Genomic DNA, 19,946 nt, shown 5'->3' on the forward strand with positions numbered 1-19,946 from the left:
GAAGCCCAAGAATCAATTATTAGAAATGAATGTCACATTTCTTTCACTACAATGATATAATGTATAACTTGCAAAAGGGAATTAATAAGTTAGTCATGTGAGAAACCAGTCTTTCTTATCTAATAATTCTATAACTTACCTAGTCAAAGGATATTTTTTCTGAATTGTGGAGTTTCTTGTCTAAGGTCAATTCATGTTTCTTGGGATCTGTGATGTATTATTTTTGGTACTTGCCTTGAGGGTGAAGCACACTGCTCCAGAGCTGTGACACTGTCATAAGAATGGGCTTTTCTCTAGGATTGACTTATTTGTGTGTTTCGTGGATGTCCCCCACTTACCTCCTTACCTCCACTCCTGAGCCAGGGAATTGCCCCGGGAGGCTCTAACAAGCTGTAACTAGCTGGGCCTCACCCAAAGAGAGACTTCCTAGATTCTAGGAACTAGACATTCTTAGAGTTTACATGAAAGCTTATTATTTTCCACCCACACATCCTGGGATTCTGTTTCCTGAGCAACACTCAGAAACCAAGTTTTGGACCAATCCTCCACAAATCACATCCTGAAGATACTCTTCTATCCCAGGAAGGCTACCTGCTTCTCTGAACTTGTATACCCCACTCATGAGTGAATATGTTAGCAGTGTCAACCAAGAATTATTCAAATGGCTTTTTTCTTTCAAGACCTCTGCCTTCTTGGTTCTGTGGCCACACACACCCTCTTGTGGTTCACATAGAAGAGCAAGGCATTCTTTCCACAAAGCAAAAATTGCCTTTCTGAACACCAAGTTGTCCCTGAATTTTGCCGTTCTACATTCTGTTTCCTCACGAGAAGCAGTCAGAATAACAATAATATGTTACATCATTGCTACCATTATTTAGGAGGCTGAGAGGAGGGATTTGTGGGTAAACAGCTTGTCATGCACACATGAGAACCCCAGCACCCACATAAAAGCCAGGAATAGTGGATTTTCTTGTAATCTGTCAAGTGTCTATAAATCCCAGGGTTTCTATGAAAGGAGGGAGAAAGAAACATGAGGATTTCATAGAAGCTCATGAATGGATCAGTGAACAGAATACCTTGCCTCACATGGGGTACAGATTGTCCTCTGACCTCCACATGCACACTATGACACATACACAAACAGCAATAAATAAATAAAATATATTTTTGTTAAAAATAAGGTGGAGAGGGCTGGAGGGATGGCTTAGTGGTTAAGTGCTTGCCTGTGAAGCCTAAGGACTCTGGCTCAAGGCTCAATTCCCCAGGACCCACGTTAGCCAGATGCACAAGGGGGCACATGCGTCTGGAGTTCATTTGCAGTGGCTATAAGCCCTGGCGCACCCATTCTCTCTCTCTCTCTCTGCCTCTTACTTTCTCTGTCTGTCACTCTCAAATAAATAAATAAATAAACAAAAAATAAGGTGGGGGGATGGAGGGTATTACCATGGATATTTTTTTTATAATCATGGAAAATGTTAATAAAAATTAAATAAATATATAAATAAATAAATAAAAATAAGGTGGAGAGTGATTGAAGTATACACCAGACTTCAACTTCTGGCCTGCACATGCACATACATGCTCATGTACCAGCACATATATGTGGTCATGTACATATATACACACATGCAAAAAAGAAAAGAAAACATTTCTTTAGTAAGGCATGTAAGGCTTCATAGATCTTCTATACATTTGTAAGTTTATACAATGCCTATGTAATAGGTACCATATGTTATATATGTAGCAAGTATACATTATACAACATACGTAGTATGTTCTACTTATTCATAGGATTTACATTTGTACAATGTATACATAACATATGCTATACTTGTACTCTCTAGAGGAACAGAACTTCTAGAATGAATTATTTTAAAAGGGGGATTTATTGGATCAGCTTACAGTAGTCCAATAGCAGTTGCAGGCCCAAGAATCACTGAACCTGGTAGCTGCTCAGTCTACGTGGCCAGATGCCTTAGCAGTCCTGACTCAGCACTGTAGATGGTTCCGGAAGGCCTGGAGGCTTCCTGAGGAGCCACTGGGTTTCAAGCCACATGGGTCTTCAGTTGATGCTGGTCATATGTGTGTGTGTGTGTGTGTGTGTGTGTGTGTGTGTTATATAGATGACAAAATGAAGGAGTTGATTGATTTTGAAAGTTGTAGAGCTTGACTATGTATAAGGAAAGAGAAGTATGGTAGCTTGAATGTGAGTGCATGCCCCCCAAGGACTCATGGGTTTTGTTTTGTTTTTTATTTGCAAGGAGGGGGGAAGAGAGAGAAGAGAAATAGAGTGAATGGGCATGACATGACCTTCAGCTGCTGCAAATGAACTCCAGGTGCATGTGCCACTTTGTGTATCTAACCTTACATGCATACTAGGGAATAGAACCTAGGTCATTAGACTTTGCAGGAAAACATCTTAACCAATAACCCATCTCTCCAGCCCTCAGGATCTTCATTAAGCTTGTAACTTGGAGCTCTAGTGGCCTGCCTGGAGGAAGTGTCACTGGTGGGTATATCCTGGGGTCCAGCCCAAAGGTGTGTTTGGGAGAAGATCTGATCCCAGCCCAAAGGTGTGGAGAAGGCTATGTGAGTTCTAAGTGTGCTTGCTACTTTGAGTGTTTTCTGGCTCTTTTGTTGTTTCTCTGTCTTGGATCTGTAAAAGGGGACCGGCTTCTTCCACCATTAATGGAACTTCCCTTGTATCTATAAGTTTGAAATAAATCCATTTCTCCAAAAACTGTGTCTGTTTGGAAATTCATCCCAGCAACCCAGTACAAACTGTGAGAAGGAAGAAGTGCACATGTGGGTGCCAAGTCTCAGTAGGTTGGAGATTTCTTCTTTTTTAAAATTTTTATTAGCATTTCCATGATTATAAAAAATGTCCCATGTTAATTCCCTCCCCCCCACACTTTCCCCTTTGAAATTCCATTCTCCATCATATTACCTCTCCATCACAATCATTGTACTTACATATATACAATATCAACCTATTAAGTACTCTCCTCCCTTCCTTTCTCTTCCCTTTATGTCTCCTTTTTAACTTACTGGCCTCTGCTACTAAGTATTTTCATTCTCACACAGAAGCCCAGTCATCTGTAGCTAGGATCCACATATGAGAGAGAACATGTGGCACTTGGCTTTCTGGACCTGGGTTACCTCACTTAGTATAAGGTCCATCCATTTTTCTGCAAATTTCATAACTTCATTTTTCTTTACCCATGAGTAGAACTCCATTGTATAAATGTGCCACATCTTCATTATCCACTCATCTGTTGAGGGACATCTAGGCTGGTTCCATTTCCCAGCTATTATAAATTGAGCAGCAATAAACATGGTTGAGCATGTACTTCTAAGGAAATGAGATGATTCCTTACGATATATGCCTAGGAGTGCTATAGCTGGGTCATATGGTAGATCAATCTCTAGCTGTTTTAGGAACCTCCACACTGATTTTGACAATGGCTGGACCAGATTGCATTCCCACCAGCAGTGTAGAAGGGTTCCTCTTTTTCCACATCTCCACCAACATTTATGATCATTTGTTTTCATGATGGTGGCCAATCTGACAGGAGTGAGATGGAATCTCAATGTTGTTTTAATCTGCATTTCCCTGATGACTAGTGACATAGAACATTTTTTTAGATGCTTATATGCCATTCATATTTCTTCCTTTAAGAATGCTCTATTTAGCTAGGTTGGAGATTTCTTTAAAAAAATAATAATAATGTGGACTGCTTTGCAAATTTGCATGTCATCCTTATACAGTGGCTATGCTATTCTTCTCTGTATCATTCCAATTTTAGTATATGTGATGCCAAAGTGAGCACCAGGTTGGAGATTTCTGGGAGCTTCTTTGCCCACTTTGAGAAGAAGCCTAGAGGTCAGGGTCCACTCAGCTCTTGAGGATGAGTTCCCACTAAACCCCACCCTTTAGCTCTCTGGGCTCCTTTGCGGAGCACTGAGGTAGTGGGAACATACCAGAAGTTCCCATGCAAGAAGATCTTTTCTGCCAACAGTGATGTAGCCTTGCTGGAATGGACAGGCTTTATGGGATGGTCATCCCACTCTTCATTTGGGTTTCATTGTTACACTGAAAAAAAGAGAGACAGCAGAAAGAAGATGGCACATGGGAGAATGCCAACATGCAAATTAGTTACAGAAAGAAAGCGTCCAGAAAAGGTTAACAGAACAAGAGTCCCCAGTCATCAGAGCCAGAGGGAGTATGATAAAAATGCACACAGAGCATTGCCAAGTATGCTTTTGCTCCAAAGAACATCCTAGACCTCACTCTTTTGAGATGGCCCCCATTTGCAGGCAAGCCTCTTTCTGTGTTTTCCTCAGCACTTGGGTAACTTAGACCATTTTTATTTGCATGTTTCTGTGTTGTTATACATGTCCCTGGCAGAGTTCATAAGCAGCTTGAACAACTATGGACTCAAAGGCTCCGTAGGGAGGATGGACATCTAATCATCATCAGCAAAAGAGAGTGGAGACCATCTCTGTCATAACTGTTTAGAAAAATCACCTTCTGGATTCATGAAAACCCACTGTGAATCAACTTTTAACTAATACAGGCAAAAAATGGTTTCTTTAGAAGTGTCAAAGATGGTTCGTCGGGCTGGAGAGATGGTTTAGCAATTAAGCACTTGCCTGTGAAGCCTAAGGACCCCAGTTTGAGGCTCAATTCCCCAGGACCCAGATGTACAAGGGGGCACACGTGTCTGGAGTTTGTTTGCAGTGGCTGGATGCCCTGGTGTGTCTTCTCTCTCTCTCTTTCTCTTTCTCTCTCTCTCTCTCTCTCTCTCTCTCTCTCTCTCTCTCTCTTTCTCTTTCTCTTTCTCTCCCTCTCCCTCTTTCTTTCTGTCTGTAGCTCTCAAATAAATAAATAAAAATAAACAAAGGTCCCTAGCTCCTTTATTAAAAGAAAACATGGTTCGTGAGAGTTTAGAAGAAATGGGGAAATGTTGTTCTCTATTGAAAACAATTCAGTAGTCCTTCATACTCCATCCCTGTTAATGCATTGTATACCCCAACACTATCTGACCTACCACCAGGGCAGGAGATGAACCATCCAGCAAAGCCTTATGTCTCTCAACCTCTCCCTCTCCCCCTCCCTTCCTCCTTCTCTTGCTCTCCACTCTCTCTCCCTAACCACTCTTTCACCCATTCATTTGTGTGTATATGTGTGCATGTGAGCCTGTGCATGCACATGTCTCTGAGCATGTGTGAAAGTCAGAGGACATCCCATGCATTGATCCTTACCTAGTTTGAGGCAGAGTCTCTTATTGTTTAGCATTTTTCCACCCAAGTGGCTAGCCCAAAAGCTTTCTCTTGTCTCTGCCTCCCATCTTGCTATAAGAGGGTGTCTGGAATTACAGATACTTGACACCATATCCACATACACACAGATTCTAAAGATTCAATCTCAGGTCATCACACTTTCACAGCAAGAGCTTTTACCCACTGAACCATCTGCTCAGCCTCCCATTCACTTTTCAATTACCCTGAGATTATTCTGTTGCTTAGTATCCTTGGTATACACTAGGGGTATACAAAGTATTTACCATACATATGATCTCAGAGAAGTAACTTATATAGGCAGCAGGCCAGCAATCAGTGCTTACTGAGCAACAAACTTGATTGAAGCCTCCAAAGAATTTCCAAGGATCAAGCAGCTAATGAGCACAGTAAGCACAGACATAAATATCCCAGGGCCTCCCACCCTGTTTGCTTCTCAGTTCCTTTCTGGGAAGGTGACACGACACAGAGGGGTATACCCTGAGAGTAGAAGGCTATCTTGGCCTCTTGAGTCAGACTGCCTACACGCACTCACCAGTAATAGATAGTAAGTTTGTTCAATCCAAGATTCTCAGCTTTCTGGCCATACAATGGGATGATCATAAAATAATCAACTCATGTAATAGTAAGGAAATACAAAAGGGTTAATACAAAGGCTCAGAATAGCATTTGGCACCAAGAGAATACTGTAGATGTATCTCTTGTTCCTATTTCCAGGATAGTTGCTATGGAAATGACCTCAATGGGCAGATAGGCCTAATTGGAAGGCAGGAGAAGTATCAAGAATTCCAAGAAAAATTTAGATGAGCCTTTCTAATCCCATCTTTGGGGTGAACAGAGCACCACTGGACTGGCTAGAGAGTATGGGCTGTACATACTCATGCACACATGTACACATGCACCTTCACACATACATGCATACACACATGAACACAAACAAAAAATAAAGTATAAAATAATAAAAAAAAATAGCTGCAATTAAATGTTCAGTTCCAGGGCTGGAGAGATGGCTTAGTGGTTAAGCACATGCCTGTGAAGCCTAAGGACCCTGGTTTGAGGCTCAGTTCCCCAGGACTCACGTTAGCCAGATGCACAAGGGGGCGCACGCGTCTGGAGTTCGTTTGCAGTGGCTGGAAGCACTGGCACGCCCATTCTCTCTCTCTCTCTGCCTCTTTCTCTCTCTCTGTCTGTTGCTGTCAAATAAATAAATAAACAAAAAAAAATAAATAAAATGTTCAGTTCCAGATCTCACATTGTAAAAAAATGAAATCTGATACAGGATACCCATATATCAACATGATGCATACAGTATGGGTACAGTATGACAGCAGCCACTATTTGATAACACTTAAAGAACAATAAATACACCCCCATGCTGACAGGAAATCTGAAGAATCTTGCCCAAAACCAAAGCTCATCTTTTCTCACTTCAGTGGTATTTTCCATTAATATCCTGCTTTCTAAACCAAAGAGAAAACCGAGGATATCTCTGAGAATGTGGGTTTACCTCCTCTAACAGGGTGGTTCAGGGCTGCTGGATTCTAAAGGACCTGCTGCCCTTGTGTAGTGTTGAAAGAGGAAGACAAGGGTAGAAACCCCAGGGGATCTTTTGTTTCCAACAATCTCATTTTCTCACCCCTTGCTCCTTAGCCCCAAAAGTCTCCTTAAAAGAGTCAGAGGTTGACTTAGTGTCAAGTATGCTCAAAAATGTTACATTCTGGGACTTCTTGCTTTCCCAGAGGTTGGAGGAGCATCTATGTGCACAACTCTAATAAGGCATAGGAACTGAAGTGTTGTAAGAACCACTCAGATAGGAATGGAAAAGCTCATTATTCTCAGGTCCCAATATCACTCTCACAAACTTGTCACTCATCTGTTCGTCTTAGAGCCTAATGATGCCTGGAAGGTGATAAACTGGAACAATACTTTGTACCATTAACATACAATTAAACATTTTTAAAATGTATTTTTCTAAATTAATGCACTCTGGGTAATTTTGGATTCACTCAAGTACTTAAAATGAAAGGAATACAGACAAAAGTTCACACACAAACACCAACCATGTGGGAGAATGTTTTGAACACAGGGCATTTTCCTTCTGGTCACAACTGCAATAAGTGCAGTGATAAAAGCCCTCTTCTGCAGTATTTCCATTTGTGAAATTTCCATAAGATAAAAATTTCTTAGTAAAATGACTCTCAGGATGCAGGGTTTGAGGTTGAAGTTTTATTTAGCTATCCAAACTGAGAAATTAGAGTGAATGTGTTTCCATAAAACCCATGTACTGACCATTGTAGCATTTATGCACTGTTCTTCTAGAACAATGCCGAAACCAGGAATGTGAAGTAATACAGAATAGGCTAACAGAAGCTAATGTCTGCAGTAAGAAGGCTTCCATATCTAGCCATAGAATTTTGATCCTGCCCCTAAGAATAGGCAGTGCCAGTCCTAAGCTATCCTAACAAGCAGAGTCACCCCAGAGCACAGTCCAGCACACACCAGTCAAAGTAGCCCACCTGCTCTTGTGAGAAGAAGCAGATCACTGACAGAGCCACATGCAGTGCCAGGGTCCAGCCCTGGCTTGAAGGAGGGTCCCTGAAGAGAGGTGTGAAAGGGAGTGGCGAAATAACGACTCGAAGTCAAGTTCTGGTGCAAGCTGACAGGCTAATGCTGAAGGCAGCTGAGTTTTTCCATCTTTCTCTCTTTTGTTTTCTTTCTTTTTTCGCTGTTTCTATGCTTCCATGCTTCTATATTTCTCTGCTTCTCTGCTAACACACCTCTTAGCCTCAGTCTTTTATTTTCCGATCACGTCATGCAAGAACAAACTTCAAGAAAGGTACAATTTCACAGAATTCATAGAAACTTTTTGTTATTCCTTATCATCAAACAATCCCATAATTATTCACCTCAAGTAAAGTCATCAGGCCCCTGTAATGATTAACTGTTTTCACATTTTCCCCATGTATGTGCAGTCAAGCACTTGTGATTTCCTGGACTTCTACTTTCAATTACTCTATTAAAGGTGAGAGATAAAACAACCACAAATGGGGCTTCCCATCATTAATCACTGATCCAGCAGATCCATTTATCCTTTAATTATTTATTTTGAATTTTCCTTTTCACGTTCCTCCAATACTTAGACTTTGGTCCCCCCAATTAAGCTATTTCTGACTTCGGTTGTTTTTATGTAAGGATTCCTGGTAAAGAGTCAATTGCAATTGCCACCATTTAGAAAAATTAGTCATATAACAATTTTTACATTGTTCCAGGGGGTTCATTGTTTCCTCGTAAGCGTACTGTACTCCATGCCTGACTTTCTTTAAGGCCTTTAAGGAAAACAATTATCTTTGACCCATTTTCTCGTTTTTCCAAATCTATGCCAGAGCCTCTTTCAGATACATTGACCAACACTTCACCAACACCAATTTTTACTGGAAAAGTAAACTTAGAAATTGGGACACCAAGTGAAAGACAGAGAAAGACAAACATTATACAGAAAACCACATATTTCTGTAGCATAGAGAGCCAAAAATTTTTCTATAGAGGGGCCACATCAGACTTCAAGGAAGAGACAGCTGGGCTGGAACTGTGTCAAGCAGCTCTACAGCGCTCGATTCCTCATGATCCTGAAATGCATGTTTGCCATCTCCAGCAATGCAGGAAACTGGAATGGTCTTCCATTGTCAATTCTGAAGGGCTCCCAGCAGAACACAGGAATACACACCCACAGGCGTGGCTAACCTGTGGTAGCTATGGTAACATGCATGTACTCAGAGAAGTGAAGACAAGAAGGAATTGGAACTCATTAGACGAATTTATATCCTGTCCCACTTTCCAGCTGGGTATTCTTGAGTAATTTATTCAAATTCTGAGTGTCTTTGTGTGTGTACAATGGCAAGTCATCCTGATAGAAGTTATCACTTTGTGTAACCAAGAAGTCACATAGTTTTAGAGATAGGAAAGCTTTTCCAGTCTTAGTTCTGTTCATTATGGGTATTATTCTGGGCCTGGTGGGTGACAAATGTCATGAGTGATAAAATAAGGATGACATAAGGATCTTTTGGTGGGGGGGGAGGGGGGGCGGGTATGCATTTGTTTGCAAGTGCTCGTAGAGGCCAAAAGAAAACCTTTGGATGGCTTAGGACCTCCTCAGTTTCTGTCCACTTTTTTGAGACAGGGTCTCTCAGTAGCCTGGAACTCACTTATTATCCTAGGATGACTGGCATGTGAGTCTCAGGGATCCTCTGTCTACCTCCACAGCACCAGGATTACAAATGCACATCACCATGCCCAGCTTTTTGTATATGGATTGGGTTATGGTGATCAAACTCAGGTCCTCATGCCTGTGAATCAAGCACTTTACTATTAAGCTCTCTCACAAGCCTAGAATGGGTTTCTTAACCTACAGTCCAGAAAGAAGGCAAGTATCCAAGTGCCCACAATCACAAGCAGAAAAGAAAAAGAACTACCTCAACCCTTACCCCTGAGCAAGTTAATACACTGACATTGTGCAGGTTTAAGAGTCAATGAGAGGATGAGGGAAGAAGGAGGCCAACCTCTCCAATCTCTTCATCCCTTGGGAAGAGGCAAGGTGCACAGGTGCTGGAGAGCTTCTGCAATAATTGCCCATCTTACAGTTGTCTCTAGAAGTGGGAAATTACCATTATTTTGAACCATCTTTGGATTCCATAGCATTTCACATGAACAGAGGTGATTCTAAGAAGGAATTTAGAAGTCAAGTTGATCTGAATTTTAGTCCTGTCTGTAAGTGACCATTTGTGTGACACTGAGCCTCTTAGCTACCCTTTCACTGTGACCTGGGAATGATGATTAAAGAGACAACATCATAAGCTATTAATATAAGTATTTCATGAGGCTCATGCTGGAAAAGGCAAGAACTCATAAAAAGTTAGATTAAACAATTATGGTTTTTACTTTACCCGTTTTTAAAGTAAGCAAGAGCAAAGGAGAGCAGTTGGGGTTTCCACAGGACAGTTCCAGGAACTGTCTGCTGCAGTTTGGTTCTTGCTAAATTTATACATAAAGTTGGCATAGTGAAACATGTAGCAATACTGTGAATAACAGAATCTAGGGTGTACACATGAAGCGGAAAGTTAGAGGGTAAAAATGCCTCCCCCAAATGATCATAAAAGAACAGCATCCAGCCTACAGGAAATATGGAGAGACAGGTGTTTTTCTGGTTCATGTGACTTGATTTTTTATGTTTATTTTTATTTTTATTAAGAACATACTTTGAGGGCTGGAGAGATGGCTTAGCAGTTAAGTGCTTGCCTGGGAAGCCTAAGGACCCTGGTTCGAGGCTTGGTTCCCCAGGTCCCACGTTAGCCAGATGCACAAGGGGGCGCACGCATCTGGAGTTCGCTTACAGAGGCTGGAAGCCCTGGCGCGCCCATTCTCTCTCTCTCTCTCTCTATCTGTCTTTCTCTCTGTGTCTGTCGCTCTTAAATAAATAAATTAAAAATTAAAAAGAAGAACATACTTTGAATGGATAAATCATGTGTTGATACCATCCTTTCCCTCCTCTCTTCCACCACTCCATTGAGGACCCTTCTCAGTAAGGTTGCTGGTATTCTCCATGGGGCTGTGGATTATGCGGTGTAGGAGCTGCAGCCAGTTTTCGGGGGAAGACAATGCCTCTGGGTATGACATTCTAACTTATGGCTCTAATAATCTTTCCACCCCTTCTTCCACACAATTTCCTGAGCCTTGGTGGGTGTGTTTTAGGTCTACTTAAATGATGAGCTCTTAGGAGCCTCTAGATCTCTGCTTTGGTAGGTGTTGAATGTCCTTGGCATCTCTTTTGTTCACCCTGGTGCTGCTTGTCAGGTGCAAATGGGAGCAGCACTCTTGCTCTTCTCCCAGTTTCTCTGTGGTTTTGCCTGAGCCCTGGTAGAAACGTGGGGGATGTTTTATCTCATTGGGTTTTGCTACCTTCTGAAAAGACAAATAGATTCTCTAACAGAGAGTGAAGTCATCATAGGTTAAATAGAATAAGAATTATTAATTTAAGGAGATTTTGATGGATATAGACTGTTGCAGTCCGGTTCACATTGCTGGTAGAAATCACCCAACCAAGAGTAGCTTCTGGGAAAAAGAGGTTTATTTTGGCTTACAGGCTCGAAGGGAAGCTTCAAGATGGCAGGGGAAAATGATGGCATGAGCAGAGGGTGGACATCACCCCCTGGCCAACATAAGATGGACCACAGCAACAGAAGGGTGTGCCAAACACTGGCATGGGGAAACTGGCTATAAAGCCCATAAGCCCGCCCCCACCAATACACTCCCTCCAGGAGGCATTAATTCCCAAATATCCATCAGCTGGGAACCTAGCATTCAGAACACCTAAGTTTATGGGGGACACCTGAATCAAACCACCACATAGACCCTCTTTTAGCCAAAGACTGGTGAGAGCTTGATATTAAAGAGCATAATCTTTGTCTGAATAGGATTCTGACCTGGCTCTCAGTTCCAGATATGGATTCCTTTTTTACTGAGCACATCTCTTAGCTAATAAGAAAGCCATCAGTTACCCACCAAGGCTATATGCCATCATTGCACTGGTGTGTATTTCTTGTCAGGCTGGTTGCTTCTGAGTAGCTTAGACCTCTGCTTGCTCACAGTAGTGTTGGCTACTTTTCCCTAGTAGCTCATGTAGTGCTTTCCAACACTAAATGGTCTGTCTAGGGACTGGCTCTCTTCTGGATTCCAGACAGGTCCCATGTTCTGAGTCAGCAATATATGTTTGCAGTTCCCTGATGGTTAGGGGTATTGAACATTTTCTTAAGTGTGTATTAGCCATTTGTATTTCTTCCTCTACCCCATTTTTTGAGTGGGTTGTTTGATTTTTTTATTGTTTAGTTTTTTGAGTTCTTTATATATTCTAGATATTAGGCCTCTGCCAGTGGTATAGCTAAAAATTTTCTCCCATTCTACAATTCTGTGGGTAATCTATTGGCTTTGCTTATGGTACATTTTTCTGTGTAAAAGCTTTTCAACTTCATAAGATTCTATTGGTTGAAAGATTTTTTTTTAATTTCCTGGGCTACTGGCATATTGTTCAGGAAGTTCTTCCCCACCCCTATATCATGGAGAGTTCCTCCTACTTTTTCTTCCAGTATTTGAAATGTTTCACATCTTATACTGAGTTCCTTAGTTCATTTGGAGTGGATTTTTGTGTATGGTGAGATGAGCATGTCTGTTTCATTTTTGTACATGTCATTATCCAATTTGTCCAGCACCATTTGTTAAAGATGCTATATTTTCTCCAGTTTACATTATTGGCACTTTTGTCAAAGATCAAGTAGCTGTACTTACTTGACCTAAGGGCTGGGTCTTCATTTCCGTTCCATTGGTCTATGTTTCTGTTTTTATGCTAGCACCATGCTGTCATTATTACCAAGGTTTTGTAATCTAACTTTAGACTGGGTATGTTGATACCTCCAGAGTTCCTTCTTTCCCTGAGAGCTTGATGCTGGGATTTTTATTGGTATTGCATTAAATCTGTATATTACTTTTGGTAGAATTGCCATTTTCACAATATTAATTCTACCTATCCAGGAGCATGAAGGTCCTTCCATCTTCTCAAGTCCTTGTCTATTTCTTTCCTGAGTATGTTTATGTTTTCATTACATACATCTTTCACATTTTTAGTAGGTGTTTCCCAAGGTATTTTATTTTGTGAATATGGGACAGCCTAAGTGATTTCTTTCTCTGTATATTTGTCCTTTGCATAAAGAAAGGCTATTGATTTTTGTGTGTTGATTTTGTATCCCACCACTTTGCTGAAGGAATTTATCACCTTTAGGAATTTTGAGATGGAGACTTTCAGGTCACTTATTTACAGGATCATGTCATCTGCAAGTAGGGCTAATTTGACTTCTTCCTTTCCAATTTGTATTCCTTTATATTTCTTTCTCCTGACTTATTGCATAGGCTAGGACTTTAGTACTATATTGAAGAGCAGTGGTGAAAATGGGCACCTCTGGCTTGTTCCCAATCTCAAAGAGTCTTTCCAGATTAAGTATTATTTGGGCTTTAGGTTCTTTACATATAGCCTTTATTGTATTGGGATATAAACCATCCATATATGCCTAATCTCTCTGGTGCCTTTATCATGAAGTGGTGTGGTATTTTGTCAAAGGCCTTCTCTGCATCTATTGTGATGATCATGTGGTTCTTGAAATTAAGTTTATTTATGTGGTATATTATTGTAACCAATCTCCATACGTTGAACCATCCCTGCATCTGTGGGACAAATCCTGCTTGATCAAAGTGGATAATGCTAATCTATTTTAGATCACAGTCTGTATGAGTTATGCATATGATGTGTTTCCTGTCCATTTGACTACAGGCACTGACTATAAGTTCATGCCCCTTATTTTCTCAAGAGAAGAAAATCATGCTAAAATGATCATTTTTTTCTATGTGATTGTTTATTGATTGATTGATCTCAATGCTAGAAATCAAACCAGGGCCTTGTACATGTTATGCAAGCATTCTACCACTGATCAATACTAATATTGGCCCTTTTTACTTTTTAACAATTTTATCCATATATGTAATGTATTTTGATCATATTTTACCCAGCTTACCTTCCTTCATACCCCTTCCACTCCCACTAAACCCTTCTTCCTTCCAATATCATTAGTCTCCTTCCTATTTTATGGCTTTTGGGACCCACCAAATTTAATTGAGGCATGAGTAAAGAGTTAGAAGCACTGTGCACCTCCCAAACTTTATAGCAAAATAAAATAATGGATATCAGAGACTTCAAACTCATTCAAGAACAATGTGAAGGAACAATGGATAAGGAAGTATAGATAGATGGGGACTGGTATGAAACCATCACCTCCTTGTACAAATATTCAACAGCATTAACTCTACTACATAGTTCAAAGAAATCAGAACACTCAGCTCCACTCCCTTCAATGCATAGTAGTTTCCTAGGTTACCATATAATATAAAACAGTATGTGTATTCTTTCACTGAAGTTAAAAGCATTGTGCCATTAGACCTGTGAACTGTGGGTCACATGCAACCTAGGATGGCTACCAAAGTAGTATAGTTCATTTGTTATGACAGTTTCATGGCACAATGTCAAAAAGTTGGACACTGTTGATTTGTACGCATATTTTGTCTGTTCTAAATTTAGTTATTTAGTCCTGAAATTTAATTTGGAGAGATACACACATATATACAAATGTGCACCTCTATACCTAATGTGCTTTTTTGAGCAGGTACTATCTGAACCTACTTTATATTTTCTCCTGGTAATTACCTTATTTTGTAAAAGTCAACTCTTACTTATATATAAAATACACAGAAAGCCTAATGTGGTGGTGCATGCCTATATTTATAGCCCTGGGAAGTGAAGTAAGAGGATTAGTGAGTTCAAGGCCAGCCTGACATAGTGAGACTCAGATTCAAAGAAATCAAACAAAACTGAAAATAAATAAGTAAAAACCAAAGCCATCATAATGTTTCTAACTAAGAGAGACAGAGACTGAAAATTATCATTAAATTTATTCTAAACTAACCCAGTTCAATATGTCCATTGATTTCTTGGGAGTCTTGACGCATTGTATGCTATGGACCTACAGGTGGCAGAGAAGAGTAGAGAGGAGTTCCAGTGTAGAAGATGACACACACACACCATAAAGGTTATTACCACTGAGAATCACTGATGAATTCAGGAAGTAATGAGCTGAAATATTCTTTTGAGCACTACAGACAAGAATAAAATTTCATCTGACATAGGTAGTCCTCCATAGACTATGGAAGTGTAATTTTTTTTTTTTTTACAGAGAAGTCACACTCTTCTAAGGGTAAGTAGGCTATAAGAAATGCCTTTTTCACAAGAAATTCTTCATAATTCAAAAGCAGCTGAACCTAAGGAGTTGCAAAGGTCATTCTTATTTTATACAAAGAAGAAATATCCAAGGAACATTTAAAACCTTCATTTTACTTGCCCAGCTACACAGTGCTCATATATCATAACACAGAATTATCCACCTCTCTTTAGTAAGGATATCATTCAACAAATATTGGAAAGGGTGTTCCCATGGTATGTTAGGGTCCTCGAAGGATACAGAGATACATGTGCAAGTCATCAACTAATATCCTTTAAATGCTTAAAATATTAATTAAAGACCAGGCATTTAAGATACCAAAGAAACAGAGAAACATGATAACTGTAAAACACATATAATGAATACGAGAGACAAAGATGAGCACCCACACAACATTGAGATAATTGCTATAGTGGAAGTGTTCCTTCATTGCTTAAAGGGTTGTATCTAGTTATCCAAAAGTGAATAACACTTTAAATGCATTACAAAATCTCACTGTTGGAAAATTTTCTGCAGTAAAGGCCATAGTAAATTCTGAGATGAATTGGTGCTAAATTTATGGATGCTATATATTTCACTGCTTGCATACTGGAGTTCCTTAAAATGGAAGACATGTTTAGAAATCATGGGGTTTTACAACCAAATTATTTCTGAAGAAGAGCTAATTATGTTTATATTTGTTTTGAAGATACATAGAAACATTCTATGAATGGTCCCATCTACCATCACAGCCAAATAGGAAGGCCTATTTAGCACTATTCAAATCCAAATTCAATGTTAATTTACAGGAAGGCAGTTTATTTGTAATGCAAGCATATCACTGACTTGTGTATTCTAAGTAAGGTAAAACAAACAGTGAGACATCTACAAAAACATTGAGATGATTAGGATGTGCAAGCTTTGTTTTCATAACTTTTGAAATATGAGGAAAGAGACAGAGTTATTTCCCATCTAGCTAGAGATTGGGTTTTTGCATGTATATGGTGTGTAGGCATGCATGTATGTGTGTTCATACATACATATGGATATGAGTGTGTGTGTGTGTATGTGTGTGTGTGTGTGTGTGTGTGTGTGTATGTGTGTGTCTGTGAATGCAAGTGTGCATGCATACATGTGTAGGCCAGAGGTTGGCATCATTTGTCACTTTTCACCTTATTTTTTGAGACAACATCTCTCATTAGGGCCCCTAGTTTACCACTTGGCTAGTCTAGCTAGCTTGCTTACTCCAGTATCACTGTCTCTGATTCCAAATTGCTAGAATTTCAAGAGGGCTTCTACATTTGTCTGCTATTTTCATGTGGGTTCTGGGAATCTAAACTCAGGTCATCATTCTTGCATGGCAAGAGATTTATGCACTAAACCATATCCCCAGCCAATATTTATTTATTCTTGTTTAAAATATACCAATTTTTTCTCAGAATTTAGACAAAAACATAATTGACTATTAAACTTTGTTCATAGCTCAGCTAGTGGACTGTGGTCAGTCCTACCTTCAAAGAGACTGGCTTCCATGTATAAATCCATTTATCCCTCCCTCTGTCCATCCTTCTCCTACCCATGCATTCATTCATTACTCTCTCGCACTTCTCAGCCTTCCCTCCATTCATCTATCATCCATCTGCCCATCCATTCATTTACCTCACAGACATTTACATCAAGAAGTCTTCTGCCCCAGACAGTGTGCCTGATGCTAGATTTGCTAGGAATAAAAGAGAAATGCATAACATAAAGCCCGGCCCCTTAAAAGGACCTCATAGTCAGACGTGAGGTTTCCCATATTGCAAACAAGTAATTCCCCATCAGATTTATCTGCTATATTTGTCAGATTTCTGTCACTATGAAAAAAAAGTAAAAAAAAAATGCCTAAGATAATCAATTTATAAGGAGGAAATATTGATTGGCTCACAGTTTCAGAGGTTCATGGACATTTGGCCCTGTTGATTTGGTCTTGCTAGGTAGGGCAGAAAAGTTATGGTGGGGAATGTGGTGAAGCAGAGCTACTGACCTTGTGGAAACCTAGAAGCAGAAAGAGTGATAAGAAGGACTGGGGAGACTGCTCAGTTAGTAAAGTACTTCTGTCACAAGCATAAGGACTTGAGTTCAATCCCCAGAACCCAAGCAAAAATGCCAAGCATGATAGGGAATGCCTACAATCTCAACAGAAGGTGGGGACAGGAGGATCTTGGGGACTTGTTGACCAGCCATATTAGCCTAATTGGTGAGATCCAGACCAGTGAGAGACCCTGTATCAAAAAAATAGATAACATTCCTGACTAACAATGGTTGTCCTCTGGCCTATATACATAGGTACCTACATACACACACACACACACACACACACACACACAGACACATACACACACACACACACACCATAAATCCACTTATACACATGCATTAACAAAGAGGAGGAAGAGGCATTGAAGTCCTAACATCTCCTTCAAGGACATACCTCAGTGCCTTCACTTTCTCCACTGACCCTCTTCCTAATAGGACCACCAGCTAAGGACCAAATAAGTCTTTACTACATGGACCTTTGGAGGCCATTTAAGATCCAACCACAACAACCTAGTAACCATAGGCACTTATCCCCGAATGATAACAAGTATGCCAAATAATTCTTACTTGGGCTGAGATTTCAGAATTCAACTCAGAGGATTTAAAATGAAAACAAGTAAATCACAGGGTATCTGATTGTGCTACTGCTGTGATGCATTACAAGTTTTGTCAAATCACTGAGGAAAGAAGGCCAAATCAGGTGCCATGAAAGAAAGACCCTATGTCAGCAATGCCACAGCCATGCTCCCCACATAGGAACTCCACTAGGAGATCACACACCCTTAAAAAGTCAGATATGAGGGGCTGGGAAGATGGCTCAGTGAGTAAAGTGTTTGATGCATAAGCATGAAGACTGAGTTCAGATCCCCAGCACACATGTGAAATGATGGTCATAGTGGCAGACACCTGAAATCTCAGTGCTGAGGAGGTGGAGACAGGGAATCCCTGGGGCTTACTGGCTGTTAGTCTAGCAGAATTGGTAAGCTCTAGGACAGCAAGAGACCCTATTTCAAAGAATAAGGTGCCCCTCACACACATTTGCCCCACAAGCACATGACTATGCATCACACATATATGCATAACACACACACATATACATGCAAAAAGGAAGAAAATTAAAAATAAAAATCAAGGATGGAGAGGTGGCTAAGTGGCTAAGGCATTTGCCTGCAAAACCTAACAACCCGAGTTTGATTCCCCAGGACCCACATAAAGCCAAGTGCACAGTGGCATGTGCCTCTGGAATTCATGTGCAGTATCTAGAGCCCCTGCCATGTCCATGCACTCTGTCTCTCTTCTATCTGCTTGCAAATAAATAAATAAAATAAATAAATTTTTAAAAATAAGAATCAAACTTTAAAATAAGTTAGTATTAACTCTATGTGCATATATTTGACTTGTAAAAGAAATTTTCTTGTAAGAAGAAAGCTTCAAATATCAGAAAATGACCCCATGATATCTTAAGGACTCATCTGTTAAGGTTATAATTCTTAGCACAGGAGCATATATACACATATGTAGATAGTATGTGTATGTGTATGTGTGTATATATATACATATATATATATATATGTATATATATATACACATATATACATATATATATATTCATGTGCATATACATCTATGTGTGTGCTTATACAAATGTGTATGTATGTGCATGAATATGTGCAGCTAATTTTGCAGACTTGAACAACTGTAAGATCATGAAAGTATGTGTATATGCACACATGTATATATGTAGATATGCATATATAAATGAGTCTGTATATACACACTTGTTCACATGCATAGGAAATAATCTTCTCTCTTAAAAGAAATTCCGTTTAAAAATCACAGAATGATGACTCTGTGAGGCTCACACCTGCCACCTTCAGTATTGATGCTCATGGCACCAACACAAATCACAACAATCAAGGCATTTGATAAAGTACTTTCAAGTGGTTTTGACCAAAAGCAGTGGTCAGAGTTGTCTTTCTCAATCACTCACCACCTTCTGTTTTGAGACAAGGCCTCTCACTGAACCTAGATCTCACTGATTCAGCTAGACTAACTAGCCAGTCCACTTAAGGGATCCACTAGTCTCCACCTCCACAATGTTGGAATTTCAGGTGTAATTCCATGCCTCGCATTTTACTTGGGTGCTGGGGCTCTGATCTCAGGTCTTTGTGCTTGCATAGCAAGTACTTCACCCACTGAACCTCTTCTTTACAATCCCAGCTATCTACTTCATACAAAATCCTATATCCACTTGCAATATATTATATATATTCAGTCCCTGTACTGCTTCCCTTTCTCTTATATGCACAGAAAAGACCAGCAGCAGACAACTTCACCTACCCAAAAAGATATAGGCACATTTAATTATAATATGTTTCCAAACTAATTGTGCCAGGTTACTTGAATAATATCAAAAATATGCCTCATCTTAGCCAGTTTATTTAGGTGTGTTTTATAAATAAAGATGAAAGAGCTCTGAGTTCATTTTATTCATTTTTTTTTAATATCAGCCATCAGGATAAGAAAGGAAGTAAGGAATTGTATTTCAGCTCTGAGCTGACTCTGCTCCTAGGAATTAGCAATCACTGTCGTGTTACAAGTGAGTATGAAGGGATAGAAGCAGTGCATACAGCATAGAGATGAGCTGACAGCTTGCTCCTTTCTGCCTGGTTCCTGGAAAACAGGTGGGAGCCTGCAGGCAGCAACTAACTGTTACAG

The 19,946-nt window shown here is 40.0% G+C and overlaps 1 protein-coding gene and 1 non-coding gene across 4 annotated transcripts in view; one reads left to right on the top strand and one right to left on the bottom strand.

Annotated features, from left to right (window-relative positions):
* Positions 1-19,946, top strand: part of Adarb2 (adenosine deaminase RNA specific B2 (inactive)) — a 646,431-nt gene that overhangs the window by 449,180 nt on the left and 177,305 nt on the right. The gene's annotated exons all lie outside the window — the stretch shown is intronic.
* Positions 3,724-3,830, bottom strand: LOC123461839. Its single transcript, XR_006637904.1, has one exon. It is a non-coding gene; the product is annotated as a U6 spliceosomal RNA (small nuclear RNA).

The sequence above is a fragment of the Jaculus jaculus genome, chromosome 6 (assembly GCF_020740685.1).
Source record: "Jaculus jaculus isolate mJacJac1 chromosome 6, mJacJac1.mat.Y.cur, whole genome shotgun sequence".
Classification (NCBI taxonomy): Eukaryota; Metazoa; Chordata; class Mammalia; order Rodentia; family Dipodidae; genus Jaculus; species Jaculus jaculus.